Below are 13,456 nucleotides of genomic sequence, written 5' to 3'. Positions count from 1 at the left end.
TAACAAAGAAGCTATAAGAAAAATGACAGGGGTATTAACTGGTCATTGTTTAATAGGCAGCCACGATAGAAGTTTAGGTCTCCCATAATTCGGTCTCTGTAGAAGCTGTCTTGATACAGAAAAAGAGGAAACAGTCAGACACCTATTATGTGAGTGTGAAAGCTTAGCTATATCATCATTTCTGATGCTATAAAACCAGTTATGGGAGCAGCCTCTTTTCTTAATTTTTTGGGCGTTGTTTTTGGCTCTCAGATTTGACGCTGTGAAACCTACTTATGGTAAAACTATGTGCGAAATAAATACAATAACATTTAGGTGAGACTTTTATTGAAGACAAATTTTAAAATAGAACATCTAATTTTTATTCCCTAATTAGAGCTACCCTGTAATTATTTTCTGTTTGATCGAGTCAAAAACCATCACGGGGAACGAGCTTTAGCAGCCGAAAGAGTAATAGAAAAATCGGAGACGGCTCTGAGGGCTATACCGAAAAAGAGTTCCAGAAATGATTCGAGAGCTGGATAAAACACTGGCCTTTCATGCTATTCTTACTGTATCAGGCAAATATTTTGTATTTGAGAGGGGGCCTGCCAATTTCGAATTTTTGTTAGAACTAATTCGCTTTGACAGCTACCACAGTTCGATGGCGTCTTTTTTTGGTAGGTGTTAATTCAATGAGCCTAAATTTAGATAGGTTAGATTAGGTTCGTATGGTTGCCCAAGGAATGAGCACACTTGGACGAAGATAAACGGATTCGTCCTTTGTGATACGATTATGAAGAAGGTAAGGTGAAATAGAAAAACCGATGGGACGCAAGGAGAGTGCGGGGAGAGGTGGTGGTGGGATGGTTAGGAGCGTGCGGATTACGAACGATGACTATGTTTGCGTCAACCGCTTTGTGCTGCTGATGAAGTTCATCAAATTTTTAATGTCAGCGCCAGCTATATCAGCAGGCGTAGAAAAGAAGTAAGAGCCAAGATGCCTGGATCATAATCCCGTCAGAGCAGGGCAGCTAGGCGAAGGTGCTGAGATGATTCCACCTCATCTCTCATACGTCCAGCGCAAAAAGGACTTGAGGTAATTCACAGCATGCATTCCTTGCAAACAGTGTCCTGTGAGAAAACCCCCGAGATTCGAGAGCTGATGTTTTGTCAACCTCAGAAGCTCGCCTGAGCGCCCCGATCCACACGTGGCGAGAGGGATTTCGCGCCTTACAACTTTGTGTACTTGCCCAACGCTCGCTGAGTTGGAAGCCCATCTTTCCAGGAGCAGACGGCAGGTAGTCAGGGAAATCCCAATTCTCTCCCTTCGCGGGGAAATCACCTCACAGGTCCCTTGTTTGGCCAGCTCATCCGCCTAACAGTTTCCCGCAATGTCGTTGTGATCAGAAACCTACTAGATAAGGCTTATGTCAAAGAATGCAGACGCAGTCGAAAGTAAGGTCAGGCATTTCCTGACCAGCTTCGAATTCATCGTCACTGACCCGGGAGCCCATATTGTCGCTTGGCTGTCTGAGTAAATATTTACTTTCTTGACGCATGTGAGCCGCCAATCATCTGCCTCCTTGATTGCGGCTACCTCTGCCTGGAACACACTGCAGTGGTCCGGTAACCTGAATTTGAATCTGATGGGGAGCTCCTCGCAAAAAACTGCTCCGCCAACCTTTCCTTCCAACTTCGATCCATCCAATGTTTTTATTTTAATTTTTATACAGAGCTGCATTTAATAAAACATAGCCGCCTGATAACTTATTTTATCTATCTACCAGATAATGTTTTGTAAATAGGCTGGGGAAGCTATTTTAGCTATTTTTTCGACCGACTTTCGAAATTTGTTTTAATCCGTCACATATTTACGTCCATATACGTACATATAATATGTACATACATACAGTCGTATAATTGTGGTGTGGGTTGTGTGCGTGTATGTCTTCTCAGCAGTAGTTGCTTATCTAATTCATTTATTCTCAGCGTTGTTGGGCGCTTATTTAATTTGCAATTGCATTGCATGTGCAACAAATCTAGGAAACAACAACAGCAAATGCATTTCATACAAACGATGATGTTCACACTGGTCGCACTTGTTGCTATGAAATCAGACGCGCATTTTCATTACAGTTCTTCTCGCATTACATACTCGCATGTGTGTGTGCATATGTGTATGTATGTGTGTAATTTATATGCATTTGTAAAACAATATACGTATTTACTTATGTGTGCAAGAATTTCGTCTTGCCAATTACATGCGTGCAACGTCGCTGCAACTACTCACAATACTGCCGGTCCAGCTACTATTGTGCAATAAAATTCTGCACACAAACAAAACTAAAATGAAACGAATCTCATTATTAGTTATGGGTGCATACATATAAACAATGTGTATGTATGTATGTTTGGGTGTATGAATGAGATTTTTTTCGCATCTCGGTTTTTTTCGCGCATTTTCACATTTTCTTCAAGGCTATGTTGCTGGTCTGATTGTCATCTCGCACATACACATATACATACGTATGTTTGTAAGTAAGTAAGTACGTATGTATTTACATTACGGCAGACCAATTTGTTCTTAGCACATACATACCTATATGAAAAGTATAATCGACTTTGTTTTGGCGACTAAAGTATTCTACTGGCAAATTCTGAACAGAGAGTCCGTGGAAACGTAGCCCTAAAATGCGCGCCCTCGCGCAAGGCGAATCTATTAAAGGCGGTGTCGGTAAATCAGCTGATTTGTTTTTTTTTCTTTCGCCGTGCCCCTGTAGCGGTCAGCATAGAAAGAAACACGTCGAATGCATTCTTTGTTTTCTACTTTGCTCAAACTTTGCCGTGAGAATCAAACGTACCAAACAGTGTTGTTGGTCTAGTGCCTGCCACGACCCTCCATGAATCCGCCTTGGCTTTCGAGCATCCCAATATGTAAAGTTAGTTAATCCCAAATCATATTTTTCTTATTTTGTTAAATCTTTTTTGGAAACAAATCTTTTTATCTGGTGTTTGGGTACGAGAAGTAAATTTTCGTACTTATTTTGCTCAAAACCCTCTGCTAGAGAGTGGGGTCGGAAATAAAATTTGTCATGCAAATTTTTTTGCGCTAGTTTTTTATAAAAAATAGATTACATTGTATTACAAAAACTTTATAAATGAAAGCTTACGACGCACATAGAAAAAAAAAACAAAAAAAGATAAAGGAGGTGCCAATCGTTGCGTATTGACCCCAGCACTGGTAATAGTGTGAAGGAGCGAAATAATTTTTTTTCGTTCAAAAGTAAGGGTAAGCGTTTGCACTTTCAAAAAATTGATGTTTTGTTTTTGTCTTATCTTATTGTTTATTATTTCAAGAATATGTTCCCAAAATTTTAAGCCGATCTGACCAAAACTTTTGGAGTTATTGTCCAATTAGTCTCGCGTCTTAGCTCTGACAGGTGCGAGCGTTCGGGAAGGCAGCGCGGCTGACAAGTAGGTATACAGTTTATTCGTTTCTCAAAACTACTTTTTGAAAGTCGGTGATCATTTCAAACTTGGCACACATTTTCTTCATATAAAATTCCTCCCCCAACGTTTAGTTTATTTTTTTTTCTTCCCCCCTTCATGGGGGTTTCCCGCCCACAAAATGGCGGAAAATTTCGTTGAAAATAGAAGTTTTCACTTTAGACCGCCGCCAAAAATTTTTAAACGAAGAAAAAAATAAGCGGACAACGTTGAAGGGAAGATTTAATGATATTTTGACTAAAATTGAATTGGTTTTGGTTTCAGATAATTTCCGACCGAGATACGGTGATCACTGCAAAATGTTTTTTTTTTCAAGACGTTCCCGGATATGGTCTGTCACCGGCTTTTTTTTAAGTATTTGCGCATGAAAAAATTACAGAATATAGGTAAAAGTATGCTTAATAATGTACAAAAGGTTTTAATTAATTTGCTCAATCCATATTTAAGAAAAAAATTCCCAAAAATAGTGTTTTTTTTTCGCTGAAACCCTTACCCTTACCCCTTAACAAATGGCACTTTTATAATGTTGCTGCCCCCTACCAGAAATTTGATGGTCAAATATTATTTCAGAGTGAAAATTTGGAATGAAAAAATCGCTCGATTTTCGCCTGTGTTTGCTTTTTTCATAATTTTTTTTTAATATTTAATTGGGTAATAAGTTCGTAGCGTTTTTACCGAAGACTTATTTAAACAACCATGGCCTCCCAGTCTCACCAAACACATACAGCCATTGACAGATAAATAGCACAAATGTGAATCTTACCAAGTTAAGTTAAGTTTTTAGTATGAACTCTGCTTTGGTCCAATAAATTTGTTTGTTTACATTTATTACCGTTATTAAGCTTACATTTATGCGACGAATTTAGCGTTTTTTTTTTCGATGGAATTTTTTGCGTTCTATTTACTTATGCTTATTGCGGTTTTGAAGTGGACACAAAAGTAGCACATTTTAACTTGCGCAGCGGAGAGCACAAATTTAATATTGTTTCAGCGAGTTTTTGTATAATTTTTTGTTTCTTAAATAAAACTTTAAAATAATTACTAAAAATGGGACGTGGGAAACATTGCTCGCCGGAGAAAAGAGCCCTTATACGAGTATACCGTATGAATCAAAACCGAAAAAGCTATGTAGAAATAGCTCAAATGATGATGTGCTCTCGGAAAATGGTTTCGAATGCTCTTAATATAGTTGAGAAAAATTCATCCTATCTAAGCAAAAAAATGGAAAGAAACCCAAAGCCGCGAAAAACTGATGGTAATGTTGATAGAGCTATAAAACGCAAGAACAAAGCAGATCCTTTTAAGTCAACGCGGCAAATAATGCTTGAAATAAACCAAGAATATGGTCTACAGGTGTCCAGAAGACTTGAAGGAAGGCGACTTAACGAAGCCCAGCTGTTTGGCCGCATCTCTCAAAAAGACATATCAAACACCGACTTGTCGTAGCAAAAGCCCACAAAGACAAATCTATTCAGTTTTGGAAAAACGACAAAACCAAAATAAATACGATGGGACCAGATGAGAAAACTATTGTACGTCGTCCAAAAAATCAACCGCTAAGCCCTAGATTCACAAAAAATACGATTAAACACGGCGGCGGAAGCATCATGGCATGGTGTTGGGCCGATTGTTCGCGTGGTTGGTAAAATGGTTAGATTTCAGTATCTGGATATACTCCAGAATAAAATGGAGCCATTTGTGTTTGAGTTATGACATTAAATTGGACATTTATGCAGCACACTGATCCAAAGCATATTGCAAAGACAGTGAAGCAAGAGAGGCCCATTCAATTTAATATTGTTTCAGATCTCAATGCAATAGAAAATTTGTGGAATGACGTAAAGGTCAAAATCGCTAACAAAAAATTTAAAAATTTTGATGATTTGTGAGCCGCAGTTGAGCAGGCTTGGTACTCGATTCCAAAGAAAAGATGCCACAAGCTTGTTGAAAGCGACGGCTTGAAGAAGCAATCAAAAACGGTGGATATAGTAAAAAATAATAATCTGGTAGAGCAATATTATTATTTAACTATTTGATTTGTTTAATATTTTTGCTTTTATTTTGAATTTTTTAGGGTGTGCTATTTATGTGTCCAGGAGGTTTCGTGAATTATTAAAGTTCTCGTAAGGTAAATCAGAACTGAAATTCTTTTTAAAGTGGAAGTAAATCAGTTTTTTTATTTTTTATGTTGCTTCTTTCCCAATAATAAATAATTATTTAAAAACATATTCAACTCTTTGCTTTCAAAGTCTAAAAGTGCTATTTATACTCGTATGACCATGGCTGTATCATGATCTTCTTTGGATGAAGATCCGGGTTGACTCTCGGCTTTGGCGTATCTCCTGTAGCCACCCACTTCTTTCTTTGCTTCATATTATTGGTATGACCACCATTTCTCATCTCCCGTGACGATTCGGTACAAAACGTGCTGTGTTTTGCTCGTTGGCGGGCGAGAAGCTGAGAAGCAATTTGAAGACGACTTTCTTTGTTTTTTTTTTTTGCGTTGAGCTCGTCAGGCACCTAAGCTCCCAATTTTTCGATAAAACCCATTGAATGACGGTGATTGAGAATAGTTTTATGATCGCAGTTCATTTTTTCGCCAATTCACGACTGGTTTGGCGACCGTTCTCCTTCAAAAGTGATTTGAGACGTTCTTCATCGAATTCAAAAGGCCTTCCGCTGCGGGGCGTGTTATCGACGTCAAAGTCGTAATTTTTGAGCTTTACAAACTATTTCCGTGCTGTATACTCGCCTATGACACCTTCTACGTATACGTCACAAATGTCCCGGTCTGCTTTAGCAGCTTTTTGACCGCGTTGTAAAGGAAGGAAGAATAGGTGTCGAAAATGTTGAAAATACCCTCCTGGGTATTTCATTTCTAAGCCTCAAAACAAATTAAGAATTAAATTTCTCTGAAATCCAATTAACGTAGTTTTGTTGAGCAGAAAGAGTTCTATCGTATGAATACTTAACGTTTGCCAAACAGCAAACAAATCGATGTAAAATAAAAGAAAATATAAAAACGCTATGAACTTATTCCCCAGCCCAATATATGCCTTGTATTAAAAAAATACTACCCCATATTTCATACTCGCATTGACCTTTCACTTAACTCTTTCATACTCGAGCTAATATTGCAATTTTGCTATTTTTAGTGTTTTCCATAACATAAAAAAAATTCTAAAACAAATATTCATTTTTTTAATTTGTTTATTAAAAGCGAAAACATGCCGTGCCGTGTGTAAAAAATGCGCTTAATTTTCTCTTCTTCTCCTTCTGCAGTCTTGGTAAAATTTTGGTAATTTAATTTTATGCTCGCGCAGTTCACCTATCGAACAAAAACAAGGTGTAACTGCTGCCCTCCCATGTTTGCATACTAATGATAAAAATTGTATTTCCTGTGTTTTTTGCTTTGATTAATTTGAATTTCAATTTGAAATTTTCGGTCGCATACACCAGCTTTTGTGACTGTGAGGACCTAACGAACTTTCTCTGTTTACCAATTCATACATCATTGAGCTTAACCATCAATTTTTTGCTTGTTCGCTTACATTTCGTTACATTAACATAAAAACGTCCCACACTCGATGTTTACTCAACTGATGTTTTTTTTTCAGATTTTGTTGGATCTCTTAGGTATTTTGTCAAGCCTCGTTTACATGCATACAAACTTTCTAGAACAGTTTCTATTAGTGTGGATCGCACGACCTAACGTTGACTGAGTTACGATTGCGTTAATCGCTTCATTGCGAACTTAGTCCTTCAGGTAGCAAGGCCGGCTATATCAGCAGGAGTGGCAAAGTAATGAGAGCAAAGTATCCTAAATCTTAGCCTCGCGAAAGCAGGACAGCTGGGCGAAAGGTGATTGCTCAGATGATTGCAATTCTTCTTCCATATAGCTGACGCAAAAAGGACTCGCAGTAATGCTGAGATTCACAGCATGCATACATCATCGCGCATAGAGACCGGCTGGCGCTATGGCTTCGTAAAGCTCATACAGCTCATCGTTCCATCGCCTGCGTTACTCGCCGTTGCCAACGTGCAAAGGACCAAAAATCCTGCGCAGAATCTTTCTCTCAAACACTCCAAGCGTCGCTTCATCGGATGTTGTCATCGTCCACGCTTCTGCGCCCTACGTTAAGGCGGGCATGGCGAGAGCCTTACAGAGTGCTAGTTTTGTTTGTCGAGAGAAGACTTTACTACTCATTTGCTTACTTCGTCCAAAGTAGCACTTGTTGGCAAGAGAGATTCTACGTTGAATTTCCAGGCTGACATCAAATAAGGGTTTCATTATCACTAAATCTTCTCACAGATCTCCGGTATTGATCAGCCTTTTATAAAACAATTTGCAAGCGATCAAAAGTGAGACGTGAAACTTTATAAAGACACCGGCAAGAAAGTCTTATTTTTACCCACTCCTCTAATGTATTTACTTTTAAATCAGAGAGTATACTTTTCCATTTCGTCTCTTCTTTTTTGTGATTTAACTATTTTTTTCCAAGGATTTTCGAATCGTAAAAATTTTTGTATATGAAAATGTATGTTTTTCTTAGATAAAAAAACTGATGAAATTTGAAAACTTTTTAAATATTGGGTAGTCGAAAAAGTCTTTTCGTATTTTGTCAATAGATGTCGTTGGAGTCATCTATCTCCAGTGCTACCAATCACATTGTGTCATATCATATGGTGTTACAAAGGTGACATTTTAAGCTTCATTTAACCAAAAAAAATTATATTCGAAGAAGTTGAAAAAAAGTTATAGCTGTTAAAAAATGAGGGAAAATAATGAAGAAATTCGCTATATTTTGAGATTTTTGTATAAAAAAGGGAAGAATGCCACGCAAGCCACCAATGAAATTTGTGAAGTCTACGGAGACGATGCTGTATCAATTCGTGTAGCACAACAATGGCTCGCTCGCTTCCGTTCTGGAAACTTCGATGTGAAAGATGCACCTCGCTCCGGTCGACCTATCGTTGAAAAAGTCGATGAAATTATGGAAAAGATTGACCAGGACCGTCACATAAGCTGCCATGACATCGCCAAGGCACTAAACATTCATCATCAAACGGTTTTGAACCATTTAAAAAAGGCTGGCTTGATGAAAAGAAGCTCGACGTTTGGGTACCACATGAATTGTCTGAAAAATTGTGTGAAAAATTTAATGGACCGAATTAACATCTGCGAGTCTTTGCTGAAACGAAATGAAATCGAACCATTTCTGAAGCGAATGGTAACAGGGGACGAAAAGTGGATCAAATACGAGAATAATGTGCGAAAAAGATCATGGTGCAAGGGTGGTGAAGCTCAACAAATGGTCGCAAAGCCAGGATTAACGCCTCGAAAGGCTATGCTGTGTGTTTGGTGGGATTGGAAAGAAATCATCCACTATGAGCTGCTCCAGCCTACTCGAACGATTGATTCTACACTTTACTGTCAACAACTGATGAGATTGAAGCAAGCAATCGAAAAAAAACGGCCAGAACTGATCAGCAGAAAGGGCGTCGTCTTCCATCAGGACAACGCTAGGCCATACACATCTTTGATATCTCGGCAAAAACTGGGAGAGCTTGGCAGGGAAGTTTTGATGCATCCACCATATAGCCCTGACCTTGCACCATCGGACTGCCATTTGTTTCGGCTAATGTAGAACTCCCTTAATGGAGTAAAGTTGGCTTCAAGAGAAGCCTGTGAAAATTACTTGTCGCAGTTTTTCGCCGAGAAACCACAAAAGTTTTACACTGTTCGAATAATGTCTCTAGAAGAAAAATGGGAAAAGGTGGTTGACCAAAATGGTACATATTTGGTTTCATAAAGTTCATTATAAATATAAAACAAAATGATTAGAAATACGAAAAGACTTTTTCGTCTACCAATAGTAAAAACATGTAAATGATTTTATTGAAAAAAGTATCAAATTGCGAGTACTGGGTATCATTCCTCAGTGTTTTGCAATGGCTGTATATATGCAACTATCCGTAGGGTTTGATGACACATCAAAAACAAAACAGCAAACTATAGCCACGTGTTGGACATCATCCTATGTATTATTTACATTTGAAAAAAATTTATTTTTGTTAGCCATGTGAATTTCTAACCTTTTGTTTTGTTGTCTCTATCATTGCAGTAACCAGTATTTTGCAAATTAAACGAACGTAAACGATAACAACGATTGAAAACCACATTTTTTTCTATTTGCATTCAATTGTTGTTTGTGGCAAACTCACAAAGGTGTAAAAATCAGCCGCCGCCACCGTTGCCATCGCCGATTTATTCATACGCGAGTCGGCAGGCCGAACAACAAACTCTTTGTTGGGAAGCCAGTTATTGAATGACGTTGGTGTTGTTTGTTGCTGATTGAGTGCACAGCTGCAGCTGCACGGCGATCGAAAAAAAAAAAGCAAACGAAAAGCAAAAGAAGTGCTAAACAAGCACCTAAACTTCAGCAGCGGATAGCGAAAACAAAAATGCAACAAATTAAGTTGCAGCAACACGATTGGCCAGAACAGCAACATCAACAGCAGCAACAGAGACAATACAATTGCCAACAACAGCGACAACAAATAACAAATAGTTACCAACAACAAAAACAGCAAGAAGAACTACAGCAGCAGCAGCAGCAGCACAAGCAACAAGTCAAATACAAAGAGCAAAAATTCATTCCAGCCGCATAGCTGTGGCCTTCAATGGAGGGGGAAAAACGAAAAAACAAGAATTCAAATGAATACAATAACAATAAAAAGACACAAATAAATAAAGACTTACACATATTCATGTAATATTTATACTCATACAAATAGCGCATATAAGACAACAACAGCAAAAAAATACGACTAACCAATTAACGGAGCAATTGTTGATGAACAAAATTCAATTCTCCTACCTGACTGCCCGCCTGCCTGCCTATCGGCATTCGACTAACCAAAAGATATTAACACTTCTCCACTGTCATCGTCACAACACGCAGAAGCAGAAGGAGGAGAAAGAGGAGGGAAAAGGCGAAATACAACAGTATTTGTGCAACTGCAAACTTTTATTTTAAGGTGAGTCCTCAATGGCCGTCGTTCGATATAATAGCATAAACATAAAGGTATACACACATACATACATGTACAGAAGTCCATGCAAATAGTTGCATTTAGTGGAGGACTGGGAATTTTCGTTTGTTCATCGTCTGTCACGTAAGGGTAATAACCAATTTAGTGTTTCCGTTACACATCTCTCCATCCTGCTGCATTAACATCTTCCCCACAACTCTTCTCCTGCAGTTCACTATCTGCTGGCGCCATCAATTGCCAGCAATCAATGTTGCGTGAAGCCAGCTAGACTCTTCATTCCAAATCAGATTAATGTTGTTGTAACATTTGATGTTGCAGTTGTGTTAATGACAATCAATCAGTTGTTTTGTTTTTTTTTCGTCCATTTTCCTCGGATTGGCCAACGCATCATTTACAATATTTATGCATACATGCATACCATCCGTATTCACTCACCATAGCAAAAATTCTCCTACGTGCGATGGTCCGATGGTAATAATAGCGCATTCCACACTGCAAATAAAAGTCCATTCAATCAACATATCACATTTTGTCGTTGTCGGTTTCTGCAAATCATTTGTGGGACTTTCATTAACGAGTGGGATTTATGTGTGTTGCATGTGGCAATAGTTTTGTATTTTTTTGTTTTCACAAATGCCGTGCAAAAAATGGTGAGAGTTTGGCGAAAGTGAATGTGGCATTTCGAATTTTCGAAGCTTTTGGAGTGGAAAGAAGTAAAATGACCAATAAAATTGAAGACAACGCTATAGTGTAGGCGCTATTTCAATGTGTGTGTGTGTGTCCCGGTGTATGTGGTGGAGTCATTTAATAATACTAGAAATTGCATAGACGGAAGTGAGTTATTTGCAAGCATTTTTACACGATAGCTGCTATGAAAAAATTTAAATATGCAGCCAATATTTACTGCTGAAATATGAACATTTTTTCTGTTACTTTTTCGGCCACACTCTTCGTATATTCAGTAAATAGCAGCTGCTTTCGATTTACCGACCGAGGCGGCGTGTAGTGAATAAAACAAAAAAAAAAATCCCTTGACTCTAACGTTGCATATGGTTTATGGTGCTCATAGTGTCAGCTGATACGATGAAACTAATGAGAGCCTCATGTAAATGAATTCTCACCACCCCTCGTAGATTTTATCGTAGGATTTTGGATAGTTTCCGTAGAATCGTGTCAACTGATTGCTCTCTCAGCACACAGTGTTGCCAACCAGTACATTTCGAATTCATTTACAAAATAAGGTAGGTGGGTAGGTTAGATGGCAAGAGTACCTCAGGTACATTTTAAGTATCACTTACGTGCCGTTTTGATACCATAATGTGGACCACTGCCTTTGAAAAATTTGAAAAAAAATTTAGGGAAGAGAAAACCGTCTACAGCCATCCAGTGCTTTTGATGTAGTGGAGGAGAGAAAAGGGATCTAAGCTGGAGAATTTGCTCTACAGTCTCTCTCTGCAGGATCCCCACAGCTTCTGCAATAGGGGTTGTACGAAATTCGAAATTCTCCGCATGAGTACCGATCACCCGATAGCGGGGAATTCCTATCACAAGGGGAGAACTGAAATCCTGGCAAGTTCAGCAGCAATTTCATTTCCCTCTATATTCCTGTGCCGAGGAGCTCAGATAAGCGAAATGTTTCCTGCACGTTTGTTTCCTCTTTCCATTCTTGCCTGCTTGGAAAGATAGCCCTAGCACATCACTCAAAACCCAGTTTGCGGAAAGAGAGATCAGTACAAAGTACAGAGAAGGAATCAAGATGCTAAGATGCTATGTCCTACCGGAAGTTGGCTCCAGAGGCGAATCTGCTTCAACCTAATAGCGCTCTGAGCAGCAATGCATTTAACTTGAAGATCCACGGGAAGTATGACGTTGAGGGCAGCAGTGGGACATGTTCTCCATGCCAGTGACATATAGTTACTTAATCATCGCTAAGCTGCTATGGGTGGATTCCAACTATAACTATTCGCTTAGCCGGCAGCGTAATTCACTAGCGAGCAGAGAAGCAGTGAATCGAAGGCGGGAAATAAAAATGCAAGTTCTGTATTCGCAATGCCTTAATTAAATTTACTTTAAACTAACTACATATTTTAAGGGGCATTTAAATTTTTCTACAAATAGATTGGCTTGAGAGCTCAGTAAGTTTTTTTAGAAAACGAAAATGTGTTTAATGGCGTGCTGTGAAACGAGATGATATAAGGCCTCTTCTTTTCACAAGTTCGCTGCTCGCTATCTGTAGGCTCTGCTCGCTTAACCAAATATTTGCATGTGTAAGCCACATCACCAGCCAGCCACATGATTCGCCAGTCGAAATCTGTACGATAATTTCACACATATTCACACACTCGTTTAATCAGTCGTTGCTCAGACGACAACTCCATCAAAATTGTTCGTAAATTAATCAAAACTGAACCTTAAATCATCTTTGAAATTCATGGACTCGGGGTTGAATATCTCCAAAACATCGACTTATCACATTTTAACTGATCATTTGGGCTTACGAAAGGTCTGTGAACGTTTTATTCCGCACAACTTAACTGATGACCAAAAATTGCTTAGAATTCAACATTTGAAAGACTTCATTAAAGAGACGGGAACTTCCTTCACAATATGGTAACTGGTGATAAAACGTGGTGTTTCCAACATGAACCTGAAACTAAGCGTCAAAGTACCGAATGGAAGGCCCCTGATGAGCCACCACCGAAAAAATCGCGTTTGAAGAAGTCAAAAAACAAGTCGATGCTCATTTGTTTTTACGATTACAAGGGAATTGTCCACCAGGAGTTCGTACCAACGGGCGAAACCGTCAATGCAATTTTCTATCTTGGCATTTTGAAGCATTTGTTGCATCGCATTCGTCGAAATCGCCATGAATACCGCGAAGGAGGAAGCTGGCGCTTATTGCATGATAATG

General features: G+C 38.8%; 1 protein-coding gene across 6 annotated transcripts in view; it reads left to right on the top strand.

Moving 5' to 3' along the window:
• LOC129240747 (uncharacterized) overlaps window positions 1–13,456 on the top strand; it is a 300,489-nt gene that overhangs the window by 87,316 nt on the left and 199,717 nt on the right. For all 6 annotated transcript variants that reach the window (XM_054876720.1, XM_054876723.1, XM_054876719.1 and 3 more), the window contains one exon: window positions 9,615–10,530. The gene's annotated coding sequence lies outside the window, so the exon portion shown is untranslated. The remainder of the gene's footprint in view (window positions 1–9,614; window positions 10,531–13,456) is intronic.

This window comes from Anastrepha obliqua, chromosome 3, assembly GCF_027943255.1.
Source record: "Anastrepha obliqua isolate idAnaObli1 chromosome 3, idAnaObli1_1.0, whole genome shotgun sequence".
Taxonomy (NCBI): Eukaryota; Metazoa; Arthropoda; class Insecta; order Diptera; family Tephritidae; genus Anastrepha; species Anastrepha obliqua.
This window is presented reverse-complemented; position numbering and strand designations above follow the sequence as displayed.